Consider the following 10,770-nt stretch of genomic DNA (forward strand, 5'->3'; position numbering starts at 1 on the left):
CTACTGTGCAGTTTTTAAATGAATGGCCTGACAAGTTAGATTCCTGCTGCTCCTCTCCACCAGTCACCCTTGAGGTGACTTTAAAGTATCTTAAGAGAATCTGGGCTCACGGACAGGGAAAGGAGCATCACACGGTCTTCGTAGATTAAGCAGTACACTAAGAATAGTATTGATACACAGAAGAATTAAATGGGCGGAGAGGGGAGGGGAGAAGGGGACAGGGTAAGAAGAGAGACAGCTAACATTCAGGTCCATTTGAGGGGTTGTATGGAAACCTGCTACTGTAAAGGCTTCTTAAAATATATACAATAGTGACAGAAATCTAAATGGAGTCACCAAAAATATCAGGGAAGCAATGTCCCAATGTCACTCCCAAGTGAAGCCTCCAATTGAAGAAAAAGGTTACATCTAGTTGAGTCACTGGCCAAAGACCCCATGGGAACCTCCAAACGTCTCAGAGTACTGCCAAGGCTAATGGATAATCTCCACAAATTGACGGTAAGGCCCCATTGCTTCAGACGACACTTACATATTATTGAGCACAGAGAACTAGAGGTGGCACCACACTACAGCATTTGCCCTAACTCGTGCCCATAGTACACTCTGCACATTACCTGAGGGGAAAGGGAACCAACAACCCAGCTAAAACCCTGACATCTATACTAGCTGACCTGCTGACAAGATGCACTGAGCCAAGTAGCACAGATGCATTATGGGAATAGCTCCAACTCTCAGAGGATCAAGGCCTGCTCCACGCTTGACACTGCTGAGGTGGCCAAGAAGGTAGAAAGGCCATGGACTTTGGGGAAAATCAATGCTACTGTTCTGTTAGGAGCATAGCAATAAAATGACTTAGTGACATTCTGCTGTGCTCATAGACCAGCGCTGAATGCCACCATCAGAGACGCCTCCTGTAGGAGGTGGGGACAAATAAAGAGCCGCATAACAGACAACCTGCAAGAGTGAGACTTTGAAACATTTGGTCCTAAGTGAGATGTCTCCATTACCCCCCCCCCTGCCCCCGACAGCTGTAAGGAAGAGAAGTGGAAAGATTCTAAGGACCAAAACAGATGGAAGACACCAAGGAAACAGAGTCAGACACAGCAGGACTGGCACATGCACTCAGACTGTGGCAGCAGCACAGAGCCTGCCAGAGTCCAAGCCAGATGCCGTCCCGGCACTGAGGGGAAGTGAACAGGATCTCCCATTCCTGACCAAGATTCCATCTCTGCAACGGACACCCACGTACCAATGAAAAATTAGTTTTCTGCAGAGGAGTCTGGCTGACATGGAATAGCAGCCCCATACCAGGGAGACCACATCAACACAAAGCAAATTCTGCAGTGTGGCTTTGGATTGTTTTATTTTTTTTTCTTTTGGCCTTATTGATCTTTTGCTTATATATTATAGTTTTTGATTTTGTGCTTTTGAGTTTTCTGTTTTTTCCTGGTGTTTTATCTTTTTTAAATTCTGGGTTGTTTCCCTGTTTTCTGAAGAGGTAAGAGAAAGAAAGGATGAATGGGCGGGTGGGGAGGATTTGGAAGGAGTTGGAGAGGGAGAACCTATGTTCAGAATATATTAGATGAAAATAATTTATTTTCAATAAAGTGTAAAAAATTCAAAAAAGTGTCAACGCTAATATAGTGTAGAGCCCCAGACCACAGCAATAACTTCCACGGTTACATTAGAACCATAGTTTCGGTCCACACCTGAGTGGCCACTGCCCATCTGGAGAACAGCAGTTCAGTGTGTCAGCTACACCATGCACAAAACACTTAAGCTTGTAGTGCCAGGTTCTTGTTCCTCAGATTCTAATTTCTCCCTGTAGTGACAGACTCACTTTGCTAAGCCGTGAGGAAGCACCGGGCAAACAGCTAAGTCTGAGGAGGCCTGGCATTGCTTTTAGGTTGCAACCCTATGCTTTCCAGTGTCTCAAGTGAATTGGAGCTAATCCTTTCTTCCTTGCAAAAATTACAAAAAGCTACTTCTACACAGCATTAAGGTTTAACATGGTAATTTTTACTGTTCCATCGAACATAACTGTTTAACAAAACTGGCATATCTGGGTTTTTGTTTACTAGTTTACGGCAATGGAAAAATTCAACAACCACTAGCCTAACCTGGTGCAGGACCTGAAATGCAGTTCACATATCCTTAGTTTCTTACTTCTTAAGGGCCTCCTAGAGTCCAAGGGTCACGTTGAAGACTGGGTTAACACAGCGTTAAAATATCACATCTCATACACCCAGAAGGTAAATCCTACCAAGCCCTCTCCTTAAAGAGCAAGCTTTCAGAATGAGTAAAAAAAAATTACTTAAAAGCAAATCACATGCAATTACTAACATAACTGTTGGTTGGCTATTTGGCAGGAAATTCTAAGTCAGCTTCGGAAATGCCCTTAAAAGCACCAGGTGCCATCCTTTCCACACTCCTGGGGAAGCTCAGCTGTGGTCACTCCCCTGTGCAATCTTTTCTGTGGGCGGCAAAGCCAAGGCTCTTACTTGGCCTTCCGTCTGAATGATAACTGGACGGGAGAGCGCTTCTGCATTCTCGGCTGTCCTCCTGTCCCACTGCATTCTGGGTCAAACCAAGTCAGAGAGCCCGTCAGAATCAAGGAAGAGTGCAGTTTCCACTCACCTGCTGGTAATGTCTTCCTGTCTCCTTTGGACCCACCTACTTCTCCATTGACACCAGCAGGGTTTGAAGAGACCACTGAACTGTCTTCCTGACTAGCTAAATACTGTTTGTTTTGTTCACAAAGCAAAAAATTGTTCTTTTTATTTCCATTCTCTGGGCTTTTTAGTCTGAAGTTAGGATGGTTATGCTGTGCTGCAGAACTTCTTAGAGAGTCGTGGGGTGGAAGCTTGCTTTCCTTTTTCTCAAAAGTAAATGGCTCTGCCATTTTACAAGTAGAGGCTTCCAAATTATTTTGTGGCATCATATAAGGTATAATTTAACATTCACTGACGTCTGAGAAAATAAATATATTTAAGAGGTGAATTTCATTGTGAAATCAGGCGAACTGGAAGCACAGGTGACTCATTCAAACATCACACTTCAGATCACTCCCATCGACAGTTCCAAGAGACTTAACCTTGCATTCAAAACCTGGCCTACAATATACAAATATTTCTTTATTCATAAGTATAAATTCCAGGCTTGGCAGATTCATTTATAGTAACTCAAGAACATGAGAAGTTCTTGAGGTTCCAGGAACAGAAAAGCTCTCTCACAACTGAGCACTGTTTCCTAGATAAAGCCGGCCTCTTCCTGGTGGAGTATCACATAGTCTATTGCTTACATCACAACGCCATCCTGCCTTCTTGCTTATACCATGACGACTCTTCTACCATCAGAACCACCACTTACCCAGAGGCCCTGGCTCCTCCCTCTGCCTGATCATCCAAACCACCCTGCTCAACTCCTCTGAGCTGGTGCCTATTCTGTCTGGCTTGACAATCTCTAGCTAAGCTTCATAAGCTGGAAAAAAAATATATTTCTTTCAAGGACCTATATACATAGCTTTCTCTGAAATTAGTCTGACTTGCAGCAAGCTTCCCGTGTTACAGTGGCTGCTGCCTGGAAGGCATACTTGTCAGACACTGCTGGCTTGATGTTTACCTGTCACTCTGAGGAGTGTTCTCACTGCCCAAAGTCCCTGGAGTGCACCAGCAACTCCTCTTTTTAGCAGAGTGACACATAACATGCAGCTGAGACTGCCTATGCCCTGAGAACCTTCAAAGGGAGAAGCCAGAAACTAAATGTCACTTAAGATGGTTTTGAACAAACAAACAGTAGAAAAAAATGCTCCCCTTTTGTGCTCTAAAATGTGTATTTTATTACTTGTTTTAAATTAGATAATACTATAGTACAACCCTGCCAATACATAATGAATTTGGGGTCCATGAAAAAACCCCTGTCAACTAAAAGTTTCCTGAGCATGCAGCATCCAAGACAGCAATTCAGATTCAGACATACAGACAACTGACTTTGCAGCTGCACAGCTCCATCAGGATGGAGTGGGCCACGTCCTGAACAGACACTGTGACCATGCTGCTGTCAAACCCTGCCCAGAGCATCTCAGCCCAGACCCACGACTGCTGTCACCTTTCAGAATTTCTCATCCTTTCTGCCTTTACAGATACAGAAATAACTTAGTTAAAACAGATTTCTAAAGAAAAACAAAGGCCAAAAAAAGACAAAAAATCATTATGCTTAATCTTTACACACCAAGAAAACTTTGACTATTTCCAGGTTGCATCTTGTTTTACATGTACTTTATGCTCATTGTAACTAGTAAGATTTTAATGCACATTATCAAACCTTTAAAAAACCCAATTACTGACAAAAATGTATTCATATGCTTTTATCCAAAAATGCTTTTAAAATCTGTACAATTATCTTTGTTTTTTAAAATAAAGTTGTTCAATTAAAAACAGATTTCTAGTATTTTTCCTATCTTTTTTCCTCTAAATATATGAAATTGGTAAGTCTTTGAGCTAAACTGTGTTAGAATACTTAATTTTGAAAATTGCTTTTTAAGCTATAAATGAGTTTCATAAAATATCTTAAATTTTGGCTAGAGTTTTAGAGATTTTCCAACAGTTTCTGAAATGGTTCTAAATATGCTTTTGTCCTGTTTTTTTTTTCTTTTGTTGTTTTTTGTTTATTTTTTAAACTCTGTGTGACTTGAAGCAGTACTTTAGCACTGGCTACCATAAAGCCAAAGCATCTGTCCACTCAGAAAAGTTCCAACAGTCTACGGAGCAGTGTAGGTATTTAGGTATGGCTTAGTTCTTTATGTAAATTACACAAGCACATCCATCTTATTAGCAGGAAAACTCCCCGTAGTATTTCATCACTACAGAACTAAGCCACAAACAGAGAAGACCCAAGCTTGGAGGAAGGCCCAGCCAAGGTGGACCACTTCGTTTGCTACTCCACTACTCCAGCCAGATCAGAAATTCCCACTGCAATACAAATTTGGACTTACACAATTTGACACTTTTGTCTGGGGATTTATTTAAAAATAAATAAAACTGTCTTCTTTGTATCTCTTACTCATGTGTAGACCTGCAAACACTTGGTGCTCTCTGCACCTGCAGATGAAATGCCTAGATTCCTCATGACTGCATTTTATTATCAGAGATCCATACACTGTGACCTACAACCGAGTATGAGTCAGACACATCCTGACAGTAAGCAGGAACAGGACTCCCTGACTAGGACGCTCAGCAACCACTCATGCTTAAGCGTGTAGAGCCAGGGTGGCTGTGAGTTATGAGTGAAGCACTCACCTCTGTGACTTTCTATAACATGCAGTTCCTCATTATGTGCATTCTATTATTCTATACATATTAACACACATGCACTTATAATAACCACCACAAGCAGGACACCATAGCCTTTTAAAGCTGAATGTAATATTAAAGAACCCCAGGGAACAAAAAGACGCCATAGGAGCTGAGGACGGCTCAGCAGTTTAGAACCATTGCTGCCAAACCTGATGGCGGAGTTTGATCCCTGGGACTCTTGTGGTAGGAGAGAACTAAGTCATACAAGCTGTCTCTGGCCTCCATGTGTCACAGGACTGGCATGTACACACGATAAAACCAAACAGCAGCTGCAAGACAATTTACAGTCGCTCAGATTCATCTCATGTCCATCACTGACTCTTGAGTGGGTATGTGTGTAGTGCTGTGACTTCCCACTTACAGACTCCTGATGTACATGTATACAGAGTTCACTAGTGATTCCAAATGGTACCTCCTGGTCTAACCACACCAACAACCTCTCTACGTGACACGCTATTTTAAAACACATACAATTTATTTTTATTTTATGTACACTGGTGTTTTACATGTCTGTGTAAGGGCGTCAGAAGCCCTGGGATTGGAGCTCCAGGTAGGCGTGTGCCGGGAAATAAGCCTGGGTCTCTGAAGAGCCGCCAGGGCAGTACTCCTCATCTTTGGGCCATTTCTCCAGCCCACAACACACTATTTTTATAAGACACTGGTGATGAATTACAATATAACAATCCCAGAATTCATAGTGATTATCTGCTGGTTTAGGTAACAAAGGAGACCTGAAGGGCTCTCAAATTTCTTAAAGAAAACTGAAAATCAATGTACAGTGGCTTGTGTTGAAATGTATAGAACTGTCAATCAAAAGAAAAAAGTGAATTTAATGAAATAGTTCTGTTGACTCAGAAAAAGAGAGACCTTCACTTTGTGTGTATTCCTCTTGTGTTTTGAGTGCAGTGAGAAGTAAAGCTCTCCAAAGAAGACCCTGACTTTTTATTCTTTTTATTCCCATAGAGTCTGTCTTTGTGCCTTTTTATGTGGCTGGAGGCATCCCTACAAACAGTGAATAGTCTTTTCCCTCCAGGAGTTCAGAGCCTATGCCTTAGAGGCCCTGCTAGTAAAAATTAGTGTGTACTCAAACTTGAAGGCACAATGCCTTTCCTCCCTTCAAGTTTGTTCCTGACTTCCTGGTGACTTCCTGTGTTCCAGGAGAGACATTCTACCTGAAAGAAAAGGGCATTTGGGGGCTGTAAAAGTCAATGGCTCGGTGGGCCATGAGCCAAAGCCCCACCTTCCTCATTTATCTATTCTTTCCTTAAAACTGCTTCATCTTTCTATGATTCAAGGATTCAATGGGGGGAGGATGGATGGACAGATGGACAGATGGGGGGACAGACAGACAGAGACACATACACACACAGACACTCTATCACAATACATACTCCCCAACCTTCCTTTGTGCGATGAGGAACAAGCTGGCAAGATTTTGTTTGCTGGCCAAGAATCCTTGTGCCTCAACCTCAGTGCTGAGTAAGATTTTGGGAGGTAAAGCACCAACCCCGGGAGGGGCTGCACATTTAAGATAGATGTAGTCTCCTGGTTCAAGTACACTTCTTTACTTTTAAATGTTAAGTGACTAGTAAATGGGAAAACTCGCCACCTTCCATCCACAATACCCGACTCAGGCCCAGCTCCCACTTGAGATACCTAGTTAGACTATACCCAGTCTGCTTAACTCCAGAGGCCTAAATAGAGAAACTTACACCTGGGGTCTAGAAAAGCCAAGTGCCAAGAGAGACCCTGCAGATGTAAGACATCTCACTTTACAGACCTGATGAACCCATCGATTGTACAGGAGGCGAGGGAGTTTGGGGAAAGGATCTAACAGTTGGCACTCCAGCAGTGACTTCAAATCACTGAAGCCACAAGTCTTTGCGTGGAAACACGCACACATACACTTTGACACTTTATACGCGCTGTTTCCAAATCATGCTCAGGGCCCCTGCTTGCCCACGCCCCAGTTCCTCTGCTCCCCTCCCTATAACCCAGACAGAATCCACCCACACCCACGGCTCTGGGACGGCCCTGGGGCCTCTGTCCTTCCAGCCTGTCCCCACGTGCGGCTCCTGTGCTCGCCCAACGCCCGACTTAACGCCCAACCTCAACGTCCAGCTCTGGACTTCCGGCTCCCAACGACTCACGTCCGAGGTGGTCTCGACACGGGGAGCCCAGGCCGCCTGACCGGAAAAAGACGAAGGGCGCTGGCCCCGAATGGTCTCTGAAATAGCCCACTCAAGCCGGCGTTTGCCATGCCCCACAGCCCCGAGGTCCCGGAGCTTCACCCGTGCTCACCTCGCCTCGGACGCCCAAGGCCACCACTTGCTGCCCGTCCCGCGCCTGCGCAGTCTGCTCCCATGTGCGCGCAGCCCCGCCCACGCGCCAGTGTGGCAGGTGCTGCAGCTCTGCACTGATGGCTCTCAGGTGCTTGGTGGCTGCGCAGGCGCATCAACACTTTACAGGACTTTCTGGCTTTCTCTAGAAAGGTGTCCCAGGAGCTCTGGGGACAGATTCCAGGAGGAAAGGCCACCCTGAGAATCACTGGGGTTGCTATTTTAGTTATGTGAGGACTTTTGGTTTTTCAGTGTACGCTGTGCTTGGCTCCTGTGGAAACTAAGCACACCAGACCCAGTCCCCTTGTCAGTCGCTTCTTGAATGTTTAGAAGCAATGCCCAGATTTATGTCTTTATTCTTTTTACATTTTTCGCTTGTTTTGTGCCATGGCACATATGTGGAAGTTAGGGACAGCTTTTGGGACTCAGTTTCCGTGTTTTGAGATTGCATCTCGTAATGTAATCCCTAGCTGGCCTGTTACTTGGATGTTGATCCGGCCATCCCTGAACACACGGACACCCACCTGCCTCTGTCACTTGCTATGTTGACCAGCCTGTCTGTGAACTCAGAGATAGTCAACCACCTATCTTTGTCTCTGGAATGCTAGGGTTAAAGGCGTGGACTACTGTTATGTCTCAAACCCGGGACAAATGGCTGAGGTGCCTGTTGAATATATCAAACTGGACCTGGCAGATAGACTCGCTCAGCAACCCTCAGTCCCTACCTGTTACAGGGTCCCCAGTCACTAAACTTCTCCAGCCCAGGGGCCTGGGCTGTGCTTCCCCCCCAGCTGCCTTTCCCTTTCTAATCCAGCCATGTTGGGTTCTCCAGTCTTTTGTCTACCCTTTTGTCTCCTGGCTCTCCTGATCCCTGTCTCCTCACATGGCCCAGCTCAGGATCCAGTTCACTCCGGACTCTCCTAGATGTCTGTCTCTGCTCTCCCTCATCTCTATGATAAACAAACCTTCTCATACACCATACCTAGGAGCCTTCATGTCCTTCCCTTTGAAGTTTATTTTTCTCTTTTTTCATCCAGCCACCATGCCTGACATTGTCTTTTTAATTTTTAATAAATTTTTGAATGCTTTTTACCTTTTTAGAATAAAAAGAGTTCTCATGATGAAGTTACAATCAGTTTCTCCTTCAATGAACACGTTTGAAACTGCTGTTATTAACTGAAGCCCATGGTTTATTCAAACTCCTGCCCTGCTGCTCTACGTCTCCTGAGCCGCAATCCAACATTGCATTCAGTTATCCATCCGTGGCTGAGGCAGCCTCTCCTGACTGGCAGCTTCCAGGAGCACTGATCAGGGCTATTGGAAGCATACCCCATGATCGTGAAGTTTGTCGGATGCACTTCTGATAGGGGTGGAGTATGAGTTGTTCCAAAGACCACAGAGGCAGAGTCACACTTTTATTGCATGATGTTGTCTGATACATTTCGTGAATATGATTTATGATAATGAAAAACAGGTTTCATCATATGACTGACATGGATTACATGTCTGCCCTGTAAAGTTTTCCCCTTTCTATACAATGTGCTGTGGGAGAAAGTCCTGATGCCAAACCCACCTCTGCAGAGAATATGTCCTACGCTATTTTACACACTTCTTGCTCCAAATTTGGAGCTACACCCTGTAACTTTTCAGTACACGATCATTTGATGGGAAATGGAGATGTGGAGACAAAGGGTATGCATTAGGCTGCGAGTGATGCTTTTCAGTTGACAGCCATCACCCCAGGGACTGAATCCCAGGCCTTGCCCATGCTAAGGCAAATGTTGTAGCACTGACTTCTTCGTGAAAAATAAATCTCCAATTTATTTTGGTATTTATAAATCCAAATGTAGGATTGCTATAACTTTAATTTTTTAAACCTATTTTTAATGATGGTTCTTAAACGCTTTAACCTCCCTACTAGCCCACCACCCACCAGAGGTAGTGGAAAAGAAAGGATACGAGGAACTGGACCTGCATAAAAAGGCTCTTTGGAGCTAATCCCAACTGTGTTGTATGGAAATCCGTGGTTGAGTTCACAGGTGAGCAGCTCCGTTCATGTCCAAACATTTCATGGGCACAGCGGTGGTCCAGGTGGGCAGAATCGGCACGGCAGACAGGAGTCGGCCACAGTGACACTACCCAGTAGAGACAGCCAAGCCTCAGCCTTTGCTTTAGCAGACCATCCCCATTCCGGTGTTTGCTTCACAAATTTGCCTTAGCCTTTCACGCCTGTGTCCACTTTAACAAAATGTTCCTTCACATGTTTGCCCCAGCAAAACACCTTCCAACATAACTGACTTTCCAAAGAACCGTTAGAGTTTCGGATTGCAGCATTTCTATCTTATCTCTTTGGCTTTTTACACAAGGATTTCTTCTCTCTTCTGATTAAAAATTTAGTTTCCAAGACATACTTAATACACTTTATTACTAGTTATAAATTCTGAAAGACATTTCAGATATAACGCTAATGTTACTTCTAACAGTAGGAGCAGATAAAATCACCACAGCACCTTGACTGTCAAATGCGCTGTAATACATTACCCTAATTTGAGGAGGGAGGCATCATTTCCTGATTAAAAACAGACAGAGGGTTAGTAATATGCCATGTTGAAGTTTTCCTCCTTAGCAATATTTTGGAAGTAGTTTAACAGTAACATGTTTTGATTTACAAACCTGCCATTAGAGGTGACTCTTTAAACTATTTTCACTTATGACTTATATCTACACGGTTCAAGACTTCAAAACATCTTTTCTCTGAACAGAGATGGTTTGCAAAACCTCCAGACTAAAGCTTCTCACCTTCTCTACCTCCTGTAAGTGGGCTTAGTCACTATAATATACACCCTTCATACAACCAGATGGGATACCCAGCCCACGGTTCTTTGCATGGAGCACAGCAACAGCTTACTAGTAAACCGGGTGCCGCGAGCAGATTCTAGGTCAAGGGTATTATGGAAACCCTGCAGAGCTCTCCCAGGGATGAATGCTTGAATGCCCACATCAGCTGCTCCTAAGGACTTGGCTCACCCATGGCCAGTGCAAAGTTTGTACCATTAGAACCGGGAAGCCACAATCTC

This window comes from Micromys minutus (assembly GCF_963924665.1).
Source record: "Micromys minutus genome assembly, contig: SCAFFOLD_112, whole genome shotgun sequence".
NCBI lineage: Eukaryota > Metazoa > Chordata > Mammalia > Rodentia > Muridae > Micromys > Micromys minutus.